The 22,937-nt window shown below is 39.8% G+C and overlaps 2 long non-coding RNA genes across 2 annotated transcripts in view; both read right to left on the reverse strand.

The window, feature by feature from the left end:
- LOC144286925 (uncharacterized) overlaps positions 1–722 on the reverse strand; it is a 38,858-nt gene extending 38,136 nt beyond the window's left edge. Inside the window, exon 1 of the long non-coding RNA XR_013354871.1 lies at positions 128–722. This is a non-coding gene — a long non-coding RNA (uncharacterized LOC144286925). The remainder of the gene's footprint in view (positions 1–127) is intronic.
- A 13,395-nt stretch (positions 723–14,117) lies between these two features.
- Positions 14,118–16,571, reverse strand: LOC144286926 (uncharacterized). Its single transcript, XR_013354872.1, has 2 exons — positions 16,267–16,571; positions 14,118–14,473 (listed from the first exon to the last, which is right to left on the reverse strand). It is a non-coding gene; the product is annotated as an uncharacterized LOC144286926 (long non-coding RNA).
- Between the last annotated feature and the right edge of the window lie 6,366 nt (positions 16,572–22,937).

Consider the following 22,937-nt stretch of genomic DNA (forward strand, 5'->3'; position numbering starts at 1 on the left):
CGCAGGCACGCGGGCCAGTCCCGGGAGCGCGCGGTGCGCGAGGCCTCCAGGGCAGCAGCGCCCTCAGCTCCGCCTGCCGCCCCACGGGAAGTGTCCGTGCTTTCGGGAGCCGCGGCAGCCCACTCACCCTGAAATTCCTTCTCCGTCGTGGCCCGCGGCAGCAGCCTGCTCTTCCTGTTCCATCCCTTCAGGATCTCTGCAGGAGAGACCCGCGCGGCCTCCTTCCCCGAGTGGGCCTCGGGAGGGGCTGCACATGCGCAGAGGCTCTGGGCCAGCGCCCCCCTGCGGCCTGGGCTGGAAATGTCCACGTGGCCCCGAGGAGCATCCGTGTGACACAGGTGACCGCACCTGTGCGGGGCCGCTGCTGGTCAGCAGCGGGACTAGTGACGGCGGGAGTCGCGGCCCTCGGAGGACTGCCTGGGCTGGCTTGGCGAAGGTCCAAGGATGGGGCGGCCGGCAACAGAGGTGGCTCTGGTGGCGGCAGCAACTTCCAGCACATCTTGCCGGCCAGGATTCCTGGAGGATACGACACTGACCTTGGCTGGGTTTTCAAGGGCTTGAGCTATCAGCACAAGCGTCTTCGATGTGTGATGCAGGCGCCATCACCGCCATCACCGTTGCTTCTGAGGATGCGCTGTCCCATTCGGAAGTCAAGGTGGGCGCCGTATCAATGGGTTCCTGCTGCAAGATGTGAGGACGTCTTCCTTGGTAGGACATCAAGGACTCTGCACAAGGTGAAGGTATGCCTTAAAGTTTTGATGGGACCCGAAAACGATGCCATATGGGCCCCTCTCTGGGGAGTATGGAAAGGCCCTTTCTCACTTTGAACATCGCATTTTTTTCCCATCTCACATGCCAACATCCACACCTTCTGCTCCACACCGGGGAAACTCATTGTGGGGTTTATAGAGAGCCTAACCCTCAAAACTATAGCTAGAAGATAAAAAGTAAGGGCTTTGGGCCGCATTGGGAGATGCTGAAGACATTTATAAGACAAAAATAATCCGGTGTGACACTATGTCAAAGTCTCGTCTGGAAAATGATAGCACATTTCAACTACTATCGAGCATTAATTTCTTAGAAAGTTTAACAAGTGGATAGTAAAGCCCCAAACAAATAATGCACAGAGAAACTAGGTTTTAAAGACACATTCAAAGGGAATGGAGGATTCTGTCTGGGAAGGCTGAGGTGGGATGGGATAGAAATGATACAGTGGTACTTCTCAAACTGTAATGTGACTGAATCACCTAGAGATCTCATTATAATGCAGGTTCGCATTCAGCAGGTCGGGGGTGGGACCTGAGATTCTGCATTTCTAATGAGCTCTGGTCCACAGACCACACTCTCAGTCATACCATGGAAACCAGCAGTCCAGGTATCCAGGACTTCTATACCCATGGATGTGATGCAAAAAAAGAAGATTTTTCAACTCAAATTTTTTTCTTGGAGTCAACGAAGTCATTGCAGGCATCTGACTTCCGAAATATCATCCAGAAGAATGAGCTTCAGAAATGCCAATCTCTGACCTATCAGTGCACTGAACTATCAGGGGCAACATTTTTAAATAACATCAAAAACACATGACAGGCCGGGGATCCCCAGGTGGCTCAGCGGTTTGGCACCTGCCTTTGGCCCAGGGCATGATTCTGGAGTCCTGGGATCGAGTTCCGCATCGCACTCCCTGCATGGAGCCTGCTTCTCCTCTGTCTGTGTCTGCGCCTCTCTCTCTATGTCTCTCACGAATAAATAAATAAAATTTTAAAAAAACACATGACAGGCCAACATAAACAGATCTTGAATAAACATAAAAGGTCAATAATTATGTAAATGATCATCAGATTATACCAGAGGTTCACAAAATTTCTATCTTTGGAGGGATCCTTAGTGACTCTGTGACTTCCTCAGCATGCCCAGATCAAAGAAAATAACCAACTGTTTTATTTACAAAGTAGTTAGAACCCTACTTGGTAAAGTATTTTGTTTTTCTGTTTGTCTGTTGTTTGGTTTTGGTCCTAACAACTTAGTAGCCATTTTTTTTAAAACAACGATACTCATGAACTGAAGGAAAGTATGTTTTTATTCCATCTGTAAATAACCACACGTACTTACTAATTGGATGTGTGCATCTACTGGGCACTGCACAACTTCTCAAACTTTGAAATCAGATTGGTCACTGCCATCCTCATCCACCATTGCTTTTCATGTGGTAATTGTTATTTATCACAGCAACTGTCAAAAACCAAGCTTTGCAAATATATAATACCGCTGAAAGGAATGTAGTAGTAGAATCTTATTGAAGAAACTGAAAACTTTCCTGAGCTAGGAGCTAATTTGCAATCCAAGAAATATTGAATATTGCTATACTGTCCTCAAACTGAAAACTTTCTGAGGCTCAGTTTAGGAACTGCAGGATCATACCCTTTACAAAATACTAATCATGACCAAAGGCAAAGTAAGAATTCTAAAAGAAGATAGAAATTTTTGCAAGGACCACCAAGAGCAATACAACAAAATTTCACTTAGCTATTAAAGAGAAATCAATTATTCTCTGTCTTGTTAGAACAAAAGCATATTCTTAAATTAACATTAGGATTCTTACGACAAAATGTTTTGGTCTTTTGAAGGAAATGATCTTCCTAATATTTTCTCAATAACCACATATCACTTTCCCATCAGCAAAAAAGCCTTTGCATATAAATATCATTGTCCTTTTATTTTCTTACATTTACCCTCTATTCTTTGACATTCTATTTCAAATTAAACCTAAGGAACAATTTTGAACATTCAAGCTTACAAAAAAAAAAAAAAAAGAGCCTTGATTGATTCAAAGTTATACTTTATGTACCTACAATTTCCCAGTAGTCCTATTTCTCAATCAGAATTTGAATAATCTTTACAACTTGTATTCCCCCAAACTCAGATTTAATGACTCAGTAGGTTCAGAAAGAGAAATAACAGCTGCAGCTCATCCCGCGGTGCTATTCAGTAATGACAATGTTATACCACATTAGCAATTGTGACATTAATAAAAAGAAGCCCATAGGATTAACCAAAGACAGCTGACTTTAGTCAAATGTAGGTCAGGCTTTGTTTGCTCAGAAGCTGGTAATAAATTCCCAGGTAAGTGCTCTCATGTGTCACACATATATGTCAGGAGCATAATTTCAGCCCCACTAAATGATTCACATTTTTAAGTTTCTGTAAGCCATTTTTGAATTATTGTTAAGCATTTAATTTCACTGCCAGGCCTATAGGCTCCTTAAAATTATTAACTTATGTGACATTATAGCATGTTTTTCCTTCAGGTACCACTTAAGAACACCTTAGAGAATTTCATGTTAACCTTCCAGATACTGAAGTTCTTATGAGAGAGGCTCAGGGGTCACCCCTAATTTATAGCATAATTATGGGGAAAATGGTGTTGATGGCTAAGCTAGCCATCTATAATCACAAAGTCCTCACTGTCACAGGAAATGTCATTGTAAGCCCAATGTGAATAGTGCATTCGTAATCAAGTCTTGTGGTCAGTTTTATATAAACAAGAAGTCCGGAACCATACAATCCTAAAATACATTTTAAAAATATAAATACTTTGGAAAACATTTTGCAGTTTCTTAAAAGTTTAGACATATTCCTACCATATGATACAACCATTGCACCCCTAGGTATTCATCTAAGAAATGGAGCCACATGTCCACAAAAATATTTGTAGCAACTCTATTCATAATGGCCCTAAACTGAAAATAACCCAAACCAACAAGCAGATCACTAAAGAAATGGAGGTATTTCATTATGCTGGAACACTACTCAACAATAAAAAGGAAAGAACCACAGACCTATGCAACAATTGTGGAGAAATCTCTAAAACACTATGTTAAGTAAAAGTAGCTAAACACAAAACAGTACATGATGCATGATTCCATTTTTGTGCAATTCTAGGATGGTCAAACCAATCTATGGTGATAAATCAGAACAGTGGTCGTGGGGTAGGAATGGTGCAGGACTGTCTGGGAGAAGCACAAGAGCACTTTGTGAGTAATGATAAGTTCCATATCTCGATGGGATGAGTGAGGTATTGTTCACATACACATTTGCCACATTCATCAAACTCTACATTTATGATCTATACATTAAGATATGTATAAAATAATGCTCAACATCACTCATTGTCAGGGAAATACAAATCAAAACCACAATGAGCTACTATTCACACTGGTCAGAATGACTAAAATTAACAATTGGGGAAACAATAGACATTGGCAAGGATGCAGAGAAAGGGGAGCCCTCTTACACTATTGGTGGGAATGCAAACTGGTGTAGCCACTCTGGAAAACAGTACGGAGATTCCTCAAAAAGTTAAAAATAGAACTACCCTAGGACCCAGCAATCCCACTACTAGGTATTGATCCAAAGGATACAAAAATGGTGATTTGAAGGGGCACATGCACCCCAGTGTTTATAGCAGCAATGTCCGCAATAGCCAAACTATGGAAAGTTCCCAATGTCCATAAACTGATGAATAGATAAAGAAGATGTGAGAGATAGATAGATAGATAGATAGATAGATAGATAGATAGATAGATAGAGATATATAATGGAATACTACTCAGCCATCAAAAAGAATGAAATCTTGTCATTCCCAAGGATGTAGATAGAACTAGAGAGTTTTACGCTAAGTGAAATAAAGTCATTGAGAGAAAGACAATACCATATGATTTCACTCATGTGTGAAATTTATGAAACAAAACCAATGAACATAGGGGAAGGGAATGAAAAATTAAAAAGATAAAAATAGAGATGGAGGCAAACCATAAAAGACTCAACTATAGAGAATAAATTGGGGGTTGCTCAATTTTAGGGGCAGTAGGTGGGGAGGCAGAGTAACTGGGTGATGGGCATTAAGGAGGGCACTTGATGTAATGATCACTGAGTGTCATATGCAACTGATAAATCACTAAATTCTACTCCTGAACCTAATAATCATTTTAAAAGATGTGTATGAAATATACCTCAATAAATAAAATCTATGGTATTCTATAAGCTCTTTAATTTTATATTTAAACTTTATTAAGTCAAACACCTTTATTAAATATTTATGTAAATGTAATGAAGTCTTTTAGATATAATCAAAAAGAGATGCTACCCGAAAGAATTACTAATCTAGTATTACCCAATTAAGGATAAGAAACAGCATAGTTAACAAAATAGATAATTTCAATTTATTGACATCTAAATTCCTTCTAATGCAAATACCATAACTTGAGAGATCTGTGTTTATAAATTGAAAAATCAGAAAAATATCAACTGGTATAAATGCAATTAAGTACTTAAAACTAGTTTATATTAATGTGGAGCAGTTTCAAGATGAGGCCAAAATAGTAAATGATGCAAAAATCATTTGAATTTCTAATACTAAGCAGAATTCAGTTGACTATTCCAATACAAGCCTTGCCCCAGCCACCATTCTAATTCGGGCCACCATTCTGATTCAGGCCCTCATTTTGTTTTGTTTTTTTAAGTGGAGCAGATTCCTAACTGGCTTTCCTAACTTTAATGTCATCCTCCTTTGATCCATTTAAAATCATATTAAGCCTTTAGTGCAGCCTGCAAGAGCATATCCACTATACATCACAATTTATGATCAAGGTCAGCTCCCTAGCTCATTATTCAAAAACTGGTGGTCTGACCACAGTCTCCCTGCCATTGTATCTAACCTCATAGCCACTTTTTTCCCCTGGCCTCCCATCCCTTCACAGACCTCTGCACTGAAGAGTCAGGATGATGCTCCTATTTCTGCCACTGGACCTTTGTTTATGCCACCTGTCCATCTGAATTTTATATCATTTGGTCCCCACCTCATCATCCATATTCATCCCAGTTTTCAAGACACACTTTAGCTATCACTTCCTTTTTAAGGAAGTTCCTCATTTTTCTCACCCAGAGTAACCTTTCTTTCTAATAAACCGTCATCACATTGTTTGCCCAGTTCTGCTATCATAATCATCATCTGCCTTATATTGTGAAATGGTTTGGACTCAAGCTCCAGAGAGAAATACACAGCTTACAAACTGAGCTCCTCAGCGGTCAGAACTTAGGGCATTTACTTCATCTCTCTATGCTTCTGTTTTTTCACCTATTAAAAAATAAAATAAAACAATAGTATCTTTCTTATTTAATTGTTGCGAACAGGAAATTAGATAATGTACATATAGTTCTTGGTCGGGCACACATTTTAAGTGTTCAGTAATATTTACTCCAAAACCTGCTCACTAAAAGAGAATAAATTCTCTAAGCAGAAAACTATATTCAAAGAACTGGAAGAACTCACAAATGGAGAATTTTGAGGACTACCAAGTTATACCAGAAGGTTGGAGGATGACTTTTGCTGTGATTTCCAAAATAGGGCATGTTAGGCTTCAGAAACTGCAGAATGGTGACATTAATTCTAGGCAGGAAAAGTCTGGTGAAAAAGAAAACAAAAAACAAAAACAAAAAAACAAAAACAAAAAAAAGGAGAAGTAGTCCAGGTACTAAACAGAAATGTAAACACATGTCTACACCAAGACGCATACATGAATATTCAAAGCAGCTTCATCCATAATAGCCAAAAACTAGAAACAAATGTCCACCAACAGAGAAGTGGATAAACAAAATGTGTTATATCCCTACAACAGAGTATCATTCAGCACTAAAAATGAACACCCTACCGAAAGAATGGATGAATCTCAAATCTGTACATTGAGTAAAAGAAGCCAAATATAGAAAAGTGCCTACTGTATAATTCTATTTATACGAAATTCTAGAAAGTGTAAGTAAGCTATCATGACAGAAAGATCAGTGGTTGCCTGAAAACTTGGGATGGAGGGAAGGGGGAACTGCAAAGAGGCATGAGGAAACCTTGAAAGATGGTGGAAATGTTGTGTGTCTCAGTTCTGGAGGTGGTTTCAAGGGACTATACATAATTCTGCCAAAATTCATCAAATTCTATGCTTCAAACAGGTGTAATTTATTTTACATCAATTATACCTCCATCAAACTAATATTTTAAAACATAACCAAAAAGTGAAAAGGTTTCTTTAAGTCAAAGAGACCCTGGAAGAGCACTAGAGTTGATTGGGACACAGTATATTTTCATTAAGAAAATGTCACATTTGTCTAGCAGTTTTTCCTTCTTCAACAGGGCTACTGGGTTGCACTATCTGGGAGACATAGCAAATGCAAAGTCCTGAACCTCAGCAAGATATTTGAAGAGATTTTTCATGATATGCTGTGAGATCAAGTGAAATTTTATGGGATAAGTGCAAGGACAATTGAAGAATTGAGTGACGATTTCTGTGTTACCCTAAAAGATGTCTAATGTCAGATCGCATGGTTCTATATTTGGTCTGTTTAATATTTTTACCAATTACTTGCCTGAACATGTAAGGGCATAACCATCAACTTCATGTTGACTGAACATTGCTATGTTCAACAAAAGATAAGAATCTACATTATCTTAACAGGCAAGAGAAGTAGTTTAGATCTAACAAGGTGAAACTTCACAAGGACAGCTCTTAAATAACTGAATTGAGTCTAAAATCTAGCTTTCCAAGTACAAGATAAAAGTGCCATGTCATACCAACAAGACATTAGGAAAAGAAGCCTTAGGGGCATAATCAGTAATAAATTCAGTGTCAGTTAACAATGAAATGTCACTCGTATAGAAGTTAACATGACCTTGAGTTGCATTAAGAAAGATATAAGCTTTAATAAAAACGAGGTGAAAACCTTGTTCTATTCTCCACAATAGGCTTACACTAAAACATTGCATTAGTGAGAAAGCAATAACGGCTTTTTAGCCTAGAGAAGGGTGAAGGGGTAGGGACAGGGGTGGAGCAAGGAGATGGCTGCAAAATCTTTGTCAATTCTCTCCATCAACAAGTGGAGTTATGTATCCCAACATTGGGATCTGGGCTGCTCTGTGACCACTTTGACCAAGAGAATCAAGGGACAGTGATACTGTGCCAGTTTCAGGCCCAGTCTCAAAGAAGCCTGGCAGCTTCTGTTTCCTCTCTCTTAGAACCCAGTCACAGTGTATTAAGAAATCTCAAGCAGCTTCATGTAGCATAATTGAGGCACCAAGTCAATAGCCCCAGACAAGCTCCCTGCCAGCTCATAATAGTGAGCCACTTAGAATTAGATCTTTGCCTCACCAAGCTACCCTAGCTGATGCTTCATGGAGCAAAAATGATCTTTTTCCACTGAGTTTTGCCAAATTGAGAAACCACTAGCAGAAAACTTATCTTTCTGTTGAGTCAGTGTTCGGATAGTTTGTTATACAGCAAGAGAAAACTGAAACAGGAGCATCTTCAAATATATGAAGAGCTATCATATGCTTGGCCACATGGGCTAGAATTAGAACCAATATGCATAACTTGGAGAGACTCGCTGAGAGGCAAGCTGGAACTCCAAAGATAAGACTTAGAGAAATCCAGAAGAACAAAGCATCAGAGTTGTGGGACTCATCTGGTGTTAGGACTGGCCTTGAGGAAATAAACAAAGAATCTAGATTAGAACGCTCCAAGATGTATGGCTAGCCCAAGCTCAATTTCAGAAGGCATCAGGTCCTATCGGTTTCCTCTGCAGTGGCAGAGATGAATTCCAGGTGGAAGGCCATTCCGGTTGAATCCCATTTATCCAGTGGCTGGGGATAGACCTATGGGAACGCCTGGAAGGTCGTCAAGATCCCAGTTAAAAGTCAGAGTGGGGGACACCTGGGTGGCTCAGCATGAGTGTCGGCCTTCGGCTCAGGGCGTGATCCCAGAGTACTGAGATCGAGTCCCACATCGGGCTCCCTGCATGGAGTCTGCTTCTCCCTCTGCCTGTATTTCTGCCTCTCTCTCTCTCTCTCTCTCTCTCTCTGTGTGTGTCTCTCATGAATAAAAAAATCTGAAAAAAAAAAAGTCAGAGTGGGATGTCAATCCCTGAGGGACCATTAGAGTAACCACCCCAAAACAGAAAAACAAAGGCACAATGCTAGGCACTGCTGGGCACCCTGTAAGAGCTTAAATAGTGTTGCTTGGAATGGGGACACACCTTAGACTTATCAGACATCAGATATTGTTCTTGATCCCATTCTCTGATAGGAGTGCAAATCCTAATGTTCCATCAGGCTAGATTAAGATTAGCTCAGGGACACCTTGGGTGGCTCAGTCAGCTAAGCATCTGCTTTGGCTCAGGTCATCATCCCAGGGTCCTGGGATCAAGTCCCTCATCAGGATCCCTGCTCAGTGGGGAGCCTACTTCTTCCTCAGCCTACTGATCCTGCTGCTTGTGCTTGCTCTCTCGCTCTGATAAGTAAATAAATTCTAAAAAAACAAACAAACAAATATATATATATATGACAGCTAATATATATATTAGCTCAGAAACCAGCCAAATGAAGAATCAGCTCAGGAACTAAGATGGCCAAATAGAGAGCAGCTCATCAGCATCTTTAGCTGTGAGAGGCTCAGAAAAGAGGTTTCTGAAGGGAGCTACAAAAAAATAGGTTTTAGTTTAACACAAGAAAACTTTTTTCAGTCAGAGAGGTATGTTCCAATGCTGACAGAAGCCTAAATTGTCACCTGCCCACAGATCTACAGAGAAGATACATCCATCAAATAACTTTTAAATTCCCTTGCAACTTAAGATTCCCTGACATCAAAATACACAAGAAGGCAAATCATTTGCACAGAATACACAAGTGCTCAACGAGGAGTGGATGGGTGAACAGATAGACACACATATGAATGACCAAATGGATGAACGGAAATGGATGGATGGATAGATGACTAATGCAGTCTGACATTCTCAAATACTCAGCACCACCTGTCCACAAATATACTAGTTGTATCAAGTAAACTGGACTCAAGAGAAAAGAAATCCAAATGTATTTGTGCCTCGAAGAGTTGGCCAAATACTTACCTTGAAGTATCCAAGTATATGCTGCATTTTTATGCTTATGAAAGCAATTTGCTAAGAAAATTAGAATTTCATTTGAAAATCTCTTCATTTGTTCTGACTGGCTCAGTCTGAGCAGGCATCACTGTGACCCTGCCTAACACGAAAGCAGATCCGTCCTGTGACAGTCAGGAATCCCTGGCTCCAGGGCAAAAGAGAGATTGGAGCAGCTCTTCTGTGACAGTCAGGAATCCCTGGCTCCAGGGCAAAAGAGAGATTGGAGCAACAGAGAAGCACTGACTGGAGTCCAACAAAAGTTCTGCTGCCTTGTCTCCCAGGTGATTCTTCATCTTTCGTTTGTTTTTACATGACTTGCATCTATTTTCAACCACTGCTCCTGTCACACACTCCCTGATATGGATGTCTCTGCAACCTTCTGACACAGTTTGTACTGTCCCCTCAATAACAGGGCTTTTCGTGGCAAGGGTTTTATTTAAATAAATTTGCTAACACCTTCATGCACAATGAATAGCTCTCTCTCTTTGAGGCAGCGAATGAAGCTCAGAGTTCTAGGGAGTGGTTTATAAAATGTTTTAACCCCAACCCAGAGTCGGAAAAGCATTTTGTATCACAACCTAGTACACAGAACACACATAAAATAATAGTTAACCTAACTCTGTGCCATGCTTTCTATATTTTCTACTCTATTTCATTTTTTAAGCCACAGGTCAGAACTAACTAATTTGATTTTATGACACACTAATGCATAGGGACTGGTGGTCTGAAAAGCACTACTTAAGGACTAATTATCAATTAGAATTTACAGAGTGTGGCAGTGGACCAAGTGCCCAAAAACTGTGTTATCAACATTAGAGGCAAAGCCCAGATCCACCCAAACCTATAAATAATATAACATTTTCTACGAATGGAATTAATAAGAGTTAATACATAATGGATGAGATTAGCTAAATGTAGAAATTAATTCAAGAAAATATAGGGCTGCAGGGATTTGAAAGTCCAATCAAGGTGTCCAGGATGTGCAGTGTGACAGAAGTCTTACTGGATTATAGTTCTAATATAAAAATTTGAGACCACAGTTTTAATTTGCCTTGTCTGAGGAAATCCTGTTGATGGCAAGAACTGACTATTTTGGGGTCTTAGAAGTGGGAAGTCAAGGTACAAGAACTTTTTAATGGTTCCCCCATCCAGGGCCCCTGAACACAAATATCCAGTCTGCTTGGAAGCTTAGGGACTAGCTCACAGCTCAATGACACCTATCCCCTTTCTCTTTATTTGGATCCACTATACAACTAGTGATTTAAACATTAGTTTCCCAAACATGTTTTCCTAAAGTGGTAAGAACACACTTTTTTTCATTGTAAATTAATAGACCAGGATCTTGGTGAATATGTATCAGTCTCATGGCTCCAGTTATATGATCCTTTCTGTGCTGAATGAAATATCAAGGTTGTACAAACCAAATCTAGCACAGAGCAGCCCTGCTGGGATGATGGCATTCAGGAGCCTAAGTAGCCAGCCAGCCTCTCTCAAAGAAATATCTCTTTCTGTCCTATCACTCTACCTATAACAAGTTATTCAGAGGTTGATAAATGGCAAACCAAATAATAACATATTGGTTTTGTAAACACAGGCATTGACTTAGCATTCCTTTAGCCAGCTGGAGCAAAGGAATATTATTGAAACTCCGTCAGATTTGCTTTCCCATACCAGGGCTGTGTGTGGCCCAAATTTCCACAAACTAATGTTATATTTTTAAAAGAAGACTAAACAATTTGTGTCATGAGTTCTGGTGGCCAATATCACGCTTTAGTATTTGAAATCAGCTGCTGGATCTGGCTTTTCTATGCTCCTCAGTGCCATTCATTCATTCCACACACATTTTGTGAGCACCCAGAGTAGAGGTTACTAGAGAGATAAGGACTCGCCCTCAAGGAAGTCAAAGACTGGAACAGAATAATAACAAATCAGTATGAGAAATCGTGTTATATGCACTACAGAGTCATGGCATCATGTAGAATCAACTCAAGAGAGGAAAGTGAAAGATTCCACAGGGAGATGTTAGAGGCGAATTGTGAGGGAGAAGTGGAGATAAAGAGGCAGACCAATGGTGAATCTAGAGAGAGAGAACGTGCACAGGAGTTTGGACTGGCTTGATTATAAGGCTCTCATGAGTTTAAAGAGGACAGTTTTGCTGTTGCAGATTTGCTTTATTTTTAAGGAGAAAGTGTAGCCATCAGACTCACTTTTTAGACAACTCTGGCAGAAATAGAGTGTTGATTGGAATAGGTGGCAAAAGTAGACACAAAGTCTAATTAGCTTACTTAGTACCTAGAACATTAAATCTGTGTGTGTGTGGGGGGGTGCTATTTAGAAACTAACCCATAGGACTTTCTTCAGAGAGTTAGAACAAATTATTTTAAGATTTGTGTGGAATCAGAAAAGACCCCGAATAGCCAGGGGAATTTTAAAAAAGAAAACCATAGCTGGGGGCATCACAATGCCAGATTTCAGGTTGTACTACAAAGCTGTGGTCATCAAGACAGTGTGGTACTGGCACAAAAACAGACACATAGATCAATGGAACAGAATAGAGAACCCAGAAGTGGACCCTGAACTTTATGGTCAACTAATATTCGATAAAGGATAAAGATTATCCATTGGAAGAAAGATAGTCTCTTCAATAAATGGTGCTGGGAAAATTGGACATCCACATGCAGAAGAATGAAACTAGACCACTCTCTTGCACCATACACAAAGATAAACTCTAAATGGATGAAAGATCTGAATGTGAGACAAGATTCCATCAAAATCCTAGAGGAGAACACAGGCAACACCCTTTTTGAACTCAGCCAGAGTAACTTCTTGCAAGATACATCCACGAAAACAAAATAAACAAAAGCAAAAATGAACTATTGGGACTTCATCAAGGTAAGAAGCTTTTGCACAGCAAAGGATACAGTCAACAAAACTAAGAGACAACCTACAGAATGGGAGAAGATATTTGCAAATGACATATCAGATAAAGGGCTAGTTTCCAAGATCTATAAAGAACTTATTAAACTCAACACCAAAGAAACAAACCATCCAATCATGAAATGGGCAAAAGACATGAACAGAAATCTCACAGAGGAAGACATAGACATGGCCAACATGCACATGAGAAAATGCTCTGCATCACTGGCCATCAGGGAAATACAAATCAAAACCACAATGAGATACCACCTCACACCAGTGAGAATGGGGAAAATTAACAAGGCAGAAAACCACAAATGTTGGAGAGGATGCGGAGAAAAGGGAACCTTCTTAACTGTTGGTGGGAATGTGAATTGGTGCAGCCACTCTGGAAAACTGTGTGGAGGTTCCTCAAAGATTAAAAATAGATCTGCCCTACAACCCAGCAATTGCACTGCTGGGGATTTACCCCAAAGATACAGATGCAATGAAACACCGGGACACCTGCACCCCGACGTTTATAGCAGCAATGTCCACAATAGCCAAACTATTGGCTATTGAAAGATGAGTGGATAAAGAAGATGTGGTTTATGTATACAATGGAATATTACTCAGCCATTAGAAATAACAAATACCCACCATTTGCTTAGAAATGGATGGAACTGGAGGGTATTATGCTGAGTGAAGTAAGTCAATCGGAGAAGGACAAACATTATATGTTCTCATTCATTTGGGGAATATAAATAATAGTGAAAGGGAATATAAGGGAAGGGAGAAGAAACGTGTGGGAAATATCAGAAAGGGAGACAGAACATGAGAGACTCCTAACTCTGGGAAACGAACTAGGGGTGGTAGAAGGGGAGGAGGGCGGGGGGTGGGGGTGAATGGGTGATGGGCACTGAGGGGGGCACTTGACGGGATGAGCACTGGGCGTTATTCTGTATGTTGGTAAATTGAACACCAATAAAAAATAAATTTATTAAAAAATAAAAAAAAGAAACTAACCCATAACACAAAAGACTATTATGCTAGTTTTGGGTTTTTTTCTTACAAAAAAAATGGAATTAAAGCTAATGTGAACCCTTGCCACAAGAAATATAGTTTTCATGATGATCTGTATTGTTTTCCTTCTTTTTCCAAAGCCATCCAAACTGATAGGAGAATCTTTTTAGTAGGAAAGCACTACCACTTTGAGCTAATTTTTCAAACATATTATTTCTCTCTTTTTATTTAATCTTAAAATGTATGATTGTGTGAGATGACACTTCATAGAAGTGGCAATGCCTGGCAACTTTCTACTATTTCCTAAATTATCATGACTAGGAGGACCAGTCTCTACAAATATCCAATTCCCTTTTCTGGTTGAGTGAGCTTTTAGAGAGCTGAGGGCCCAGCCAGCAGAGATGGGAGTTGCCAGGTTCCCAGGACTAGCCTCAGGTATCAGTGGTGAGCAATGGAGATGTCAGGAAGAGCTGTGTACAGGACTGGATGGCTGTCGAGTCCAAAACATACGCCAGAGAGAAGGGTCCAGGAGTACAGGCAATAGGATGGAGGCAAGTAGAATGGTTCAAAGCCAACCCTGTGAGGAAAGATCCCAGATGAGTTCTCTACCAAACAATGAATAGTGACAGCGACTCTTTCTCCCAGTTTTTTTGAGACATAGTTAGTATATACCACTCTATAAGCTTAAGGTATGACACACCATCTTCCTAAACTACAGAGTAAAGAAGTAGTATTGCCACATTTAAAATATATTTAAATAAAAATATTTATAGTTAAAAATAAAAATATGTATATAAAATGTATTTTAAATGTATTTTAAAATAATAAGGCAGCCACCTAACATAATACTTTCAGTGAACCACTCCATGTAACTTCACGAAGTATTATCTTTCCATTTATACATTCAGAATGAAAACCATATGGTGTAAAAGTTCGAAGTTGGAGGATTTCATTTATGTACTTAAAAGCCAGAAAAATCAATACAGACAAAAGACCTCTCCAGCAGTTCCCTGATTACTACTTTACATAGGAGTAAACTCAGGAAATATAAATTTCCTTGTTTTCCAGGAGTTTTAAATGAATATGATACTGCTAATAGGTATTATAAGTTGTTTTTCATTTCAGTTTCATGTTTTTCCTTCTACTCTGTAATTCCTACTATTCCATGCCTGTGTCACCACACATCCAATTAGCAACTAAGCATGTACTGTTAGCATGACAGTATTACAGCCAGCTTAGGCTTCTGTGAATGACTGGATGATAGTGCTCTCTCCAGTTTCACTCACAGAAGGGGCTTCAAGTGCTCTATAAATTCAAAATAATGATGAAAAGAAATGGATGAGCTTTAGAAAACACAAATAATAAGGCTGTGCATATTCTCATGTATGAGGCTATTTGAAAACCTATAAACACATTTTATTCAAGATTGTACTGATGTTTTAATATAAAAAACCTCCTCTCTATTTTTAATTCGTCAAAAAAGTAGAGATATTGAGATTTCATTTTTAAGTGCTGATACTATTATAATATTACAATGATTATTTTTAGTGTATGACTTACATAAGAAGGAAACACTTACAAATACTTCCCCTATACCAAGATTTCTAAAAGCTGTTTGAGATCACTGTAACCAGATTAGTGAGGTAATGGTCAGTTAATTATCACAAGGTTGAGGAGCAGATGCATGTTCTTTAAGAAATAAAAGATTTTAAGTAAAAGATCTGTTCTCTAGCACAAAAAAATCTAGTACATTTAAGAAACATTAATAGTGTTAAAGTTTCAGGTCACCAGTCCTTGTATATATTAAAGAAAAATTCTCAAGATTACAGGAAATATTTTGCCATTCTTGCTAAACCTATTTTCAACAGAAGCTCAGGTTTATTATGATAAGATAAAGAATAACCATAAGATTAACTTAAATATTATGATAAATGACATATAAATATTTTCTACTCTTTCTTATCCTCTCTCAATAAAGGACAATGACTTAAATCAGTGTTGTGAATTTTCCAAAGTTCTCATATTAATGGTTTCTTTACTTCAAACTTTTATTAAGTGACATTGAAATTATTGCAACTCTAATTTTAAACTGAGCAGAATGAAAGAACATAGAACTTATAATAATTTAGTTCTGCATTAGCAAAGATTTTTTTCTTTAGTCATAAAAATTCAATTGAAAGGGGCATAGTAAAACAGCCATTCTTATCTATTTTTGATGAGTGAATAAATTTGTATAACCTTTTGAAAGGCAATTTGAATACATCAAGAGCCGTATATTAGTTATCTATTGTTACATTAAAAATTATCCAAAAAACAACAGACATTTTTATCTTACAGATTCTGTGAGTTAGGGATTCAGAAGTAGCTTACCTTGGTAGCTCCAGCTGGGTCTTTCATGAGGTTGGAGTCAATATGTTGGCTAGGGCTGCATTCTTGTGCAGGCTTGTCTGAGCTACAAGATTAATTTCCACAATGACTCCCTTGCCTGTAGGAATGGAGAGCCTGGAGCAGCCTGTAGGCATGGACCTCTCCACAGAATTAGTTGACCACCATCCTCACATGTCATCAGCTTCCCCAGGGACAAGTGAGCCAAGAGAAAGCAAGGAAGAAGTCCCTGGCCTATTATGACCTAGTGTCCAAAGTCACACCCATCACTTCTGCCCTAAGCTATTCAGTAGAAGTGAGTCACTAAGTGTTCAGCTCAAACTCAAGAGGAGGGGAATTAAGAGCCATCTCTTGAAGAAATGAGTCATCAAAGAAACCTCAGACATATTTTTAAGTGACAACAATCTCTAAAATATTTTGGAAAATCATTCAACACACACACACACACACACACACACACACTTTTTTAATTTAAATTCAATTTACCAACATATAACACCCAGTGCTCATCCCATCAAGTCCCCTCCTTAGTGCCCGTCACTCAGTTGCCCCATCCCCCCACCTCAACCCTTTGTTTGTTTCCCAGAGTTAGGAGTCTCTCATGGTTTATCTCCCTCTCTAATTTTTCCCCACTCGGTTCCCCTCCTTTCCCTTATAATCCCTTTCACTATTTCTTATATTCCACGTATGAGTGAAACCATATGATGATTTTCCTTCTCTGATTGACTTACTTCACTCAGCATAGTACCCTCTAGTTCCATCCATGTCGAAGCAAATGGTAGATATTCGTCCTTTCTGAGGGATGAGTAATATTCCATTGTATATATAGGCCACATCTTCTTTATCCATTTACCTGTCGAAGGACATTGTGGCTCCTTCCATAGTTTGGCTATTATGGACATTGTTGCTATGAGCATTGGGGTGCAGGCGTCCTGGCATTTCACTACCTCAGTATCTTTGGGGTAAATCCCCAGCAGTGCAATTGCTGGGTAATAGGGTAGCTCTATTTTTAACTTCTTGAGGAACCTCCACACTGTTTTCCAGAGTGGCTGTACCAGCTCACATTCCCACCAACAGTACAAGAGGGTTCCCCTTTCTCCACATCCTCTCCAACAACATTTGTTGTTTCCTGCCTTGTTGATTTTCGCCATTCTCACTTGTGTGAAATGGTATCTCTTTGTGCCTTTGATTTGTATTTCCCTGATGGCAAGTGATATGGAGCATTTATGCACGTGCTTTTTGGCCACATGTACGTCTTATTTGGAGAAATTTCTGTTCATGTCTTCTGCCCATTTCATGACTGGATTGTTTGTTTCTTCTTTATAGATCTTGGATACTAGCCCTTTATCTGATATGTCATTTGCGAATATCTTCTCCCATCCTGTAGGTTGTCTTTTAGTTTTGTTGATTATTTCCTTCAGTATACAGAAGTTTTTTTATCTTGATGAAATCCCAATAGTTCATTTTTGCTTTTGTTTCCCTTGCCTTCATAGATGTGTCTAGCAAGAAGGTGCTGTGGCCAAGTTCAAAAAGGTTGTTGCCTGTGTTCTCTAGTATTTTGATGGATTCTTGTCTCACATTTAGATCTCTGAACCATTTTGAGTTTATCTTTGTGTATGGTGTAAGAGATTTGTCCAGTTTCATTCTTCTACATGTGGCTGTCCAATTTTCCCAACACCACTTATTGAAAGGACTGTCCTTTTTCCAGTGAATATTCTTTCCTGCTTTGTCAAATATTAGTTGACCATAGAGTTGAGGATCCATTTCTGGGTTCTCTATTCCTTTCCATTGATCTAGGCACACACATATTTTTATGATATCATTCATTGCAGTGGTATTTACAAAAAAGAATTATAAAAAACTTTTGGTCCAATAGTCAGGAAAATGTTGAAAAAAGCAAGATGTGTATGTACACATTGTGTAGTTAACTCCAAATAATGTTTTCCAAGAATATTCAATAGCATATACAAGGCCTTCTATTATAACATTAAATGGGAAAAGCATTATGTGAAAAATACAAATGGAAAAATATTAAAAGAAATAAATCAAAATGTTAAAACCAGTTGCCTTTGGGTGTTAGAATTGAATGTTAGCATTCTCTATTTTTCAATATTTCCACATAATGAAGCATCCAGTTTCCACAATTCCCAGTTTACAGCATACCTACATGCAGTCTGTATACAATGTTCCTTTAAAACTTACTAGTATGTTGGGGGCGCCTGGGTGGTTCATTCAGTTGTCTACCTTTAGCTAAGGTTGTAATCTCCGAGTCCTGGGATTAAGCGCCATGCACAGCTCTCTGCTCAGCAGGGAGTCTGCTTCTCCCTCTCCTTCTCTCCCTTCCTCTTCTCTCTCTTTCTCTCTCAAATAAATAAAGAAAATCTTTTTTAAAAAAAAGTTACAAGTGTGTTTATTAAACAATTTCCTAACTTTTAACAGGAAAATTTCTTCAGTCCTTTTAAAATTATCAAATTAATGGGAATCCCTGGGTGGCTTAGAGGTTTAGTGCCCGCCTTCAGCCCAAGGCGTGATCCTGGAGACCCGGGATCGAGTCCCACATCACACTCCCTGCATGGACCTGCTTCTTCCTCTGCCTGTGTCTCTGCCTCTCTCTCTCTCTCTCTCTCTCTCTCTGTCTCTCATGAATAAATAAATAGAATTTTTAAAAATAAATAAATAAATAAAATTATCAAATTAGTGGTTTTCTTCATTATAAAACTCACTCTGAAAGACACAGCAATATAGACATTCCTGTTCATTCCTAATGGAGAATGCCTACATCTCCCTCCACAAGAGATCTTGTTATGTTCAGGAGAGGCTTGGAGCAGTCCTAGGAGGAGACAAGAAATGTACAATGAAGGGCATTTGGAGTCCAGGCCTCAGTACAAACCAGGTGGATAGGTGACCCCAGACAGTGATTTCTGGACCCACAGTTTGGAAGCAGGCCTCTACCAACACAGCACATATGAGCACACATTGTAACTCATATATAGCCTTCTCTTAGCTACTCACCTGAGAATTTTCCACAAAACAGATCTGTAAGGGGCCTCTCTTATGAATGGGATTCAGATCAGACCCATCCTCCCTTCTTCTGTTCCTTACACTCAGCCTCCACACACCCCATTCCATCCATATCCAATTGTAACAATACTGTATCCACTCCACTCTGATCTCCTGGAATCCTCCTTACCACTCTGAGCATCCATCCCCCAGCCTCTGGGAGGTTTTCCAAAAGCTGGTGCCTGCATCTTTCTTCAGTGATTTCTTTTGAGCTACTGGACTGCCCTGGCTGCCAACACAGGCAATTGAAAATGCTTGGGAGTTCATATATGATCCACTCGTATCAAATACTTGTGCCTGACATACATGTGTACACGCACATACACACACAGAGCAGTCCTTAGCCAATGACTGATAGAAGTAGGAATATGAATACCCAGCTCCCTGTCTCAAGCCAGGACAACCTTAAGGTAAAATTTATGCTTAGAGCTTCTCTGGAGATCAAACTGAGGCTGGAATTTGGTCTGAAATATCACTGTATTGGTGTCTTTCCTTCCCTACCCTACTTCCCCCATACTCTTTCCACTTTTCCTGGGAAGCCTTTCTTAATAAACCCCTTGCATAAATTCCTCTTTTCAGGGTCATTTTGTGGAAGAACTGCCTTGCCCAAAATGGCCATAGCACCCTGACCAAGGAACAGGGAAAGAGAGAGAACTCAGTTCAGACCAAATCCAGACAAAGTCCAACATTTAGATTTGGTTCAAGAGGAGGAGTCAATTGATGATATAGAAAAGGAATAGCCAGAGAAAGGGGGGAAAAAAAACCAGGAGAGTGGGAAACCAAGAAAGCTAAGCATTCCAAAAACAAGGAGGTGTCAAAAGTTGGGTGCTACTAAGGTCATACAAGGCAAGAATGGAAAACTAGCCACTGATCTTGCTCCATGGAAGTCATGGATGCCCCGACAACTGTAATGTTTAAGGGGGCTGTGAAGGTGGGGTCCGAGTAAGGACTGAGTGGTGCAAAAGATGAGAAAGCTGGCGTGTTTGGCCATGAATAGGTGTGGAATAATGGGAGGGTGGTTTGAAGGAATTTGAGACAAGGGGACACTTTGTAAGAATATGTTTATATAGTGATAGGAAAGATTCAATAGAGAAGGAGCAAAAGATGGTGAATGAGAAAAAGAGAAAACAGAAAGAACAGAGTGTGAATGAGTAAGAATGAATGGATAGAATCTCCCAAAATGTGTTTACCCTTACCCATTTACCCTAATGCTTGCTTTTCTGCCCAGCAGCCCACCTCTAACCCATTCCAGGATAAAGAAAAAGCATTATTTTTTCATAATGATTCACTCTCCTCAAACAACAGATTGAAAGACTCCCTACTAAAGCTCACATAAAAACTATAATAAACTTCCTTGCATTTATTTGGTTCTCACTCCGTAGTATGTGGTCTTGAATAATGGTCAGGGCAGGTAGGGGAAGAAATTCGATTTTTGAAAGGCAAAAATTCTCCCTTGCCTCCTATGGTTTTCTGTGATCTCTGTGGAAGTACACACTTCAAATCTTTCAAGAGAGAACTTGCTGCAAGGAATGTGGTTAGTTGGCCACCTTTAGCTATATCTCTGAGATCTGTCCCAGCATTCACACTGAGGCCAGGCCCTTCCCAGGTTGCTCCCAGCCAATGACTGAGCACCACAGGACCACTAGAGCCAGGGCTTCCTGGCCAACACAAGCTTCCTCTCCCTGGCAATCTTTGCTCTGAAGTTTCCCACCAGCCTGATCTAGACCTTCTCAGAGCTACATTGCAATCCCAGGTTTTTTCTCCAGATCCTTCTTCCTCCACCTTCTCCTTCTACAAGTGTCACACGTGCAGCATGATCTGAAGATTCTAACTGGTCCTATGACCTCTGTCCCTTATCTTCCATAGATATTTCCTACATGGAACCTCATGCATTTCTAATTCTGTCTTGGTATCTACTTGCTACAGGGCCCAAACTGACACATATTCCTCCCCAGGATTAGGAGCGTGTTTTGCTCACCGTTTTGATGATTTTTCATATATTGCATTTCAACCAAAGACTTGCATCTGTAGAAATATTAAATCAAATCTTGTACTTTCGAGAAATAGATAATTAATAAATTGTTGTTATTATTGATAGCTATGCTAGTTTTATAAATGATTATTATAACCGCCAAAGGACCTGGCACCAACTCATATTTGTGTGTTCCCTATTGAGTAAGCATAGTTCAATAGATTGTTATTCTTGTTTGCTCTTTTCCAACAAAGAAATCACAGTGTTCAGTTGCCAAATGAATAGAGCGGAATAATGTCATGATACAAATAGAGCAAAGAATGCCACCCAGGCATTCTGTACCCATAAGGTTCCTGACTACAAGCAAAAACTAACTTAAGCAATAGGGAATTTATCAACATGATATAAGGTAGTGGGAAGGAGAATGACAGGGTACCAGAGACCAGGGCATCAGGCTTGGGAATGGATTGAAAGAACCAAGGGAGCTCTGAGAGTCAAGATGCTGGGAAGAAAACTTAGCAATCATTTCATGGTGGAAAATCCTAGACAGTACTGTGCTAGCATTTTGGTCAGTGCTACAACAAATCACCTGCAACCACCTCTGATACCCATGTGTCCAACTGGTTGGATTCAAGTCAAACAGCTGCCATTTGGCTGCATCACAAAAGGGAGAGAAGAGATCCAGGAAGTTCACTTTGATCAGAGGGAGACAGGCACTGTTTCTACCAGGGCTATGAACAAGTGGGAGAAGAAATTCCTTCCAAGGAAATTAAGGTGGTATTATGAATGTGCTAAGTGCTAAAAAGATGAAAATTAAAAAGACAAATTCCACCACACACTCCTAGGTCCCAAACCAGTCCTTTTCCATCATCTGAAGGCATGGGAAGTTTATTCAAAGAAAATATTAGAGCAGTGGTTCTCAACTATGCCTGATGAAAGAATCATCTGGGGAGCTTTTATGAATCCTAATGCTCAGTTCAAAACTCAAACCAATTAAATAAGAATTTGGGGGTGGGACCCACGCATCAGTACCTTGTAAAACTCCCCAGATGATTCTAACATGCAGCCAAGGTTGAGAACAACCCTATTAGTGGAAAGCCCAATACACAAAACAGACAAAGCAGCCCTGCTCCATTGGGTGGGGAGATTGGCATTGCTCCCATCCCACTGGTCCCTGAGGCACCTCTGAGGAAACCTTTCATACTAGCACTTATGATAGGTTATAATTGTACATTTGTTGACTCCCTTACTTTCCCACACCCAAATCCATTCTGTCAGTTTGGCTTAAGCTCCAAAAGAGAATCAGAATCTGACTACCTCCCCCACTGCCATTCTGGCCCAAGCCAGCATCCTCTCCTGCTTGGATGTCATGAGAGCTTCCTAGTGGGTCTCCCTGCTTCTACCCTCAATCTGCTTTCAATATAGCAATATGAATGATTCTTGTATAAGATAAACCAGAACGTGGTCCTCCTTTGCCCACAACCCAGAGATGGGTCCCATTTCATTCAGAGTAAAAGCCAAAATCTCTGAGCTGCTACATCAGGGGTCAGCAATTTTTTAGTAAATATTTCAGGCTGTGTAGGCCATATGGTCTCTGTCACAACTATTCAACTCTGCAGTGGTA

This window comes from Canis aureus, chromosome 16, assembly GCF_053574225.1.
Source record: "Canis aureus isolate CA01 chromosome 16, VMU_Caureus_v.1.0, whole genome shotgun sequence".
In the NCBI taxonomy this organism is placed as follows: Eukaryota; Metazoa; Chordata; class Mammalia; order Carnivora; family Canidae; genus Canis; species Canis aureus.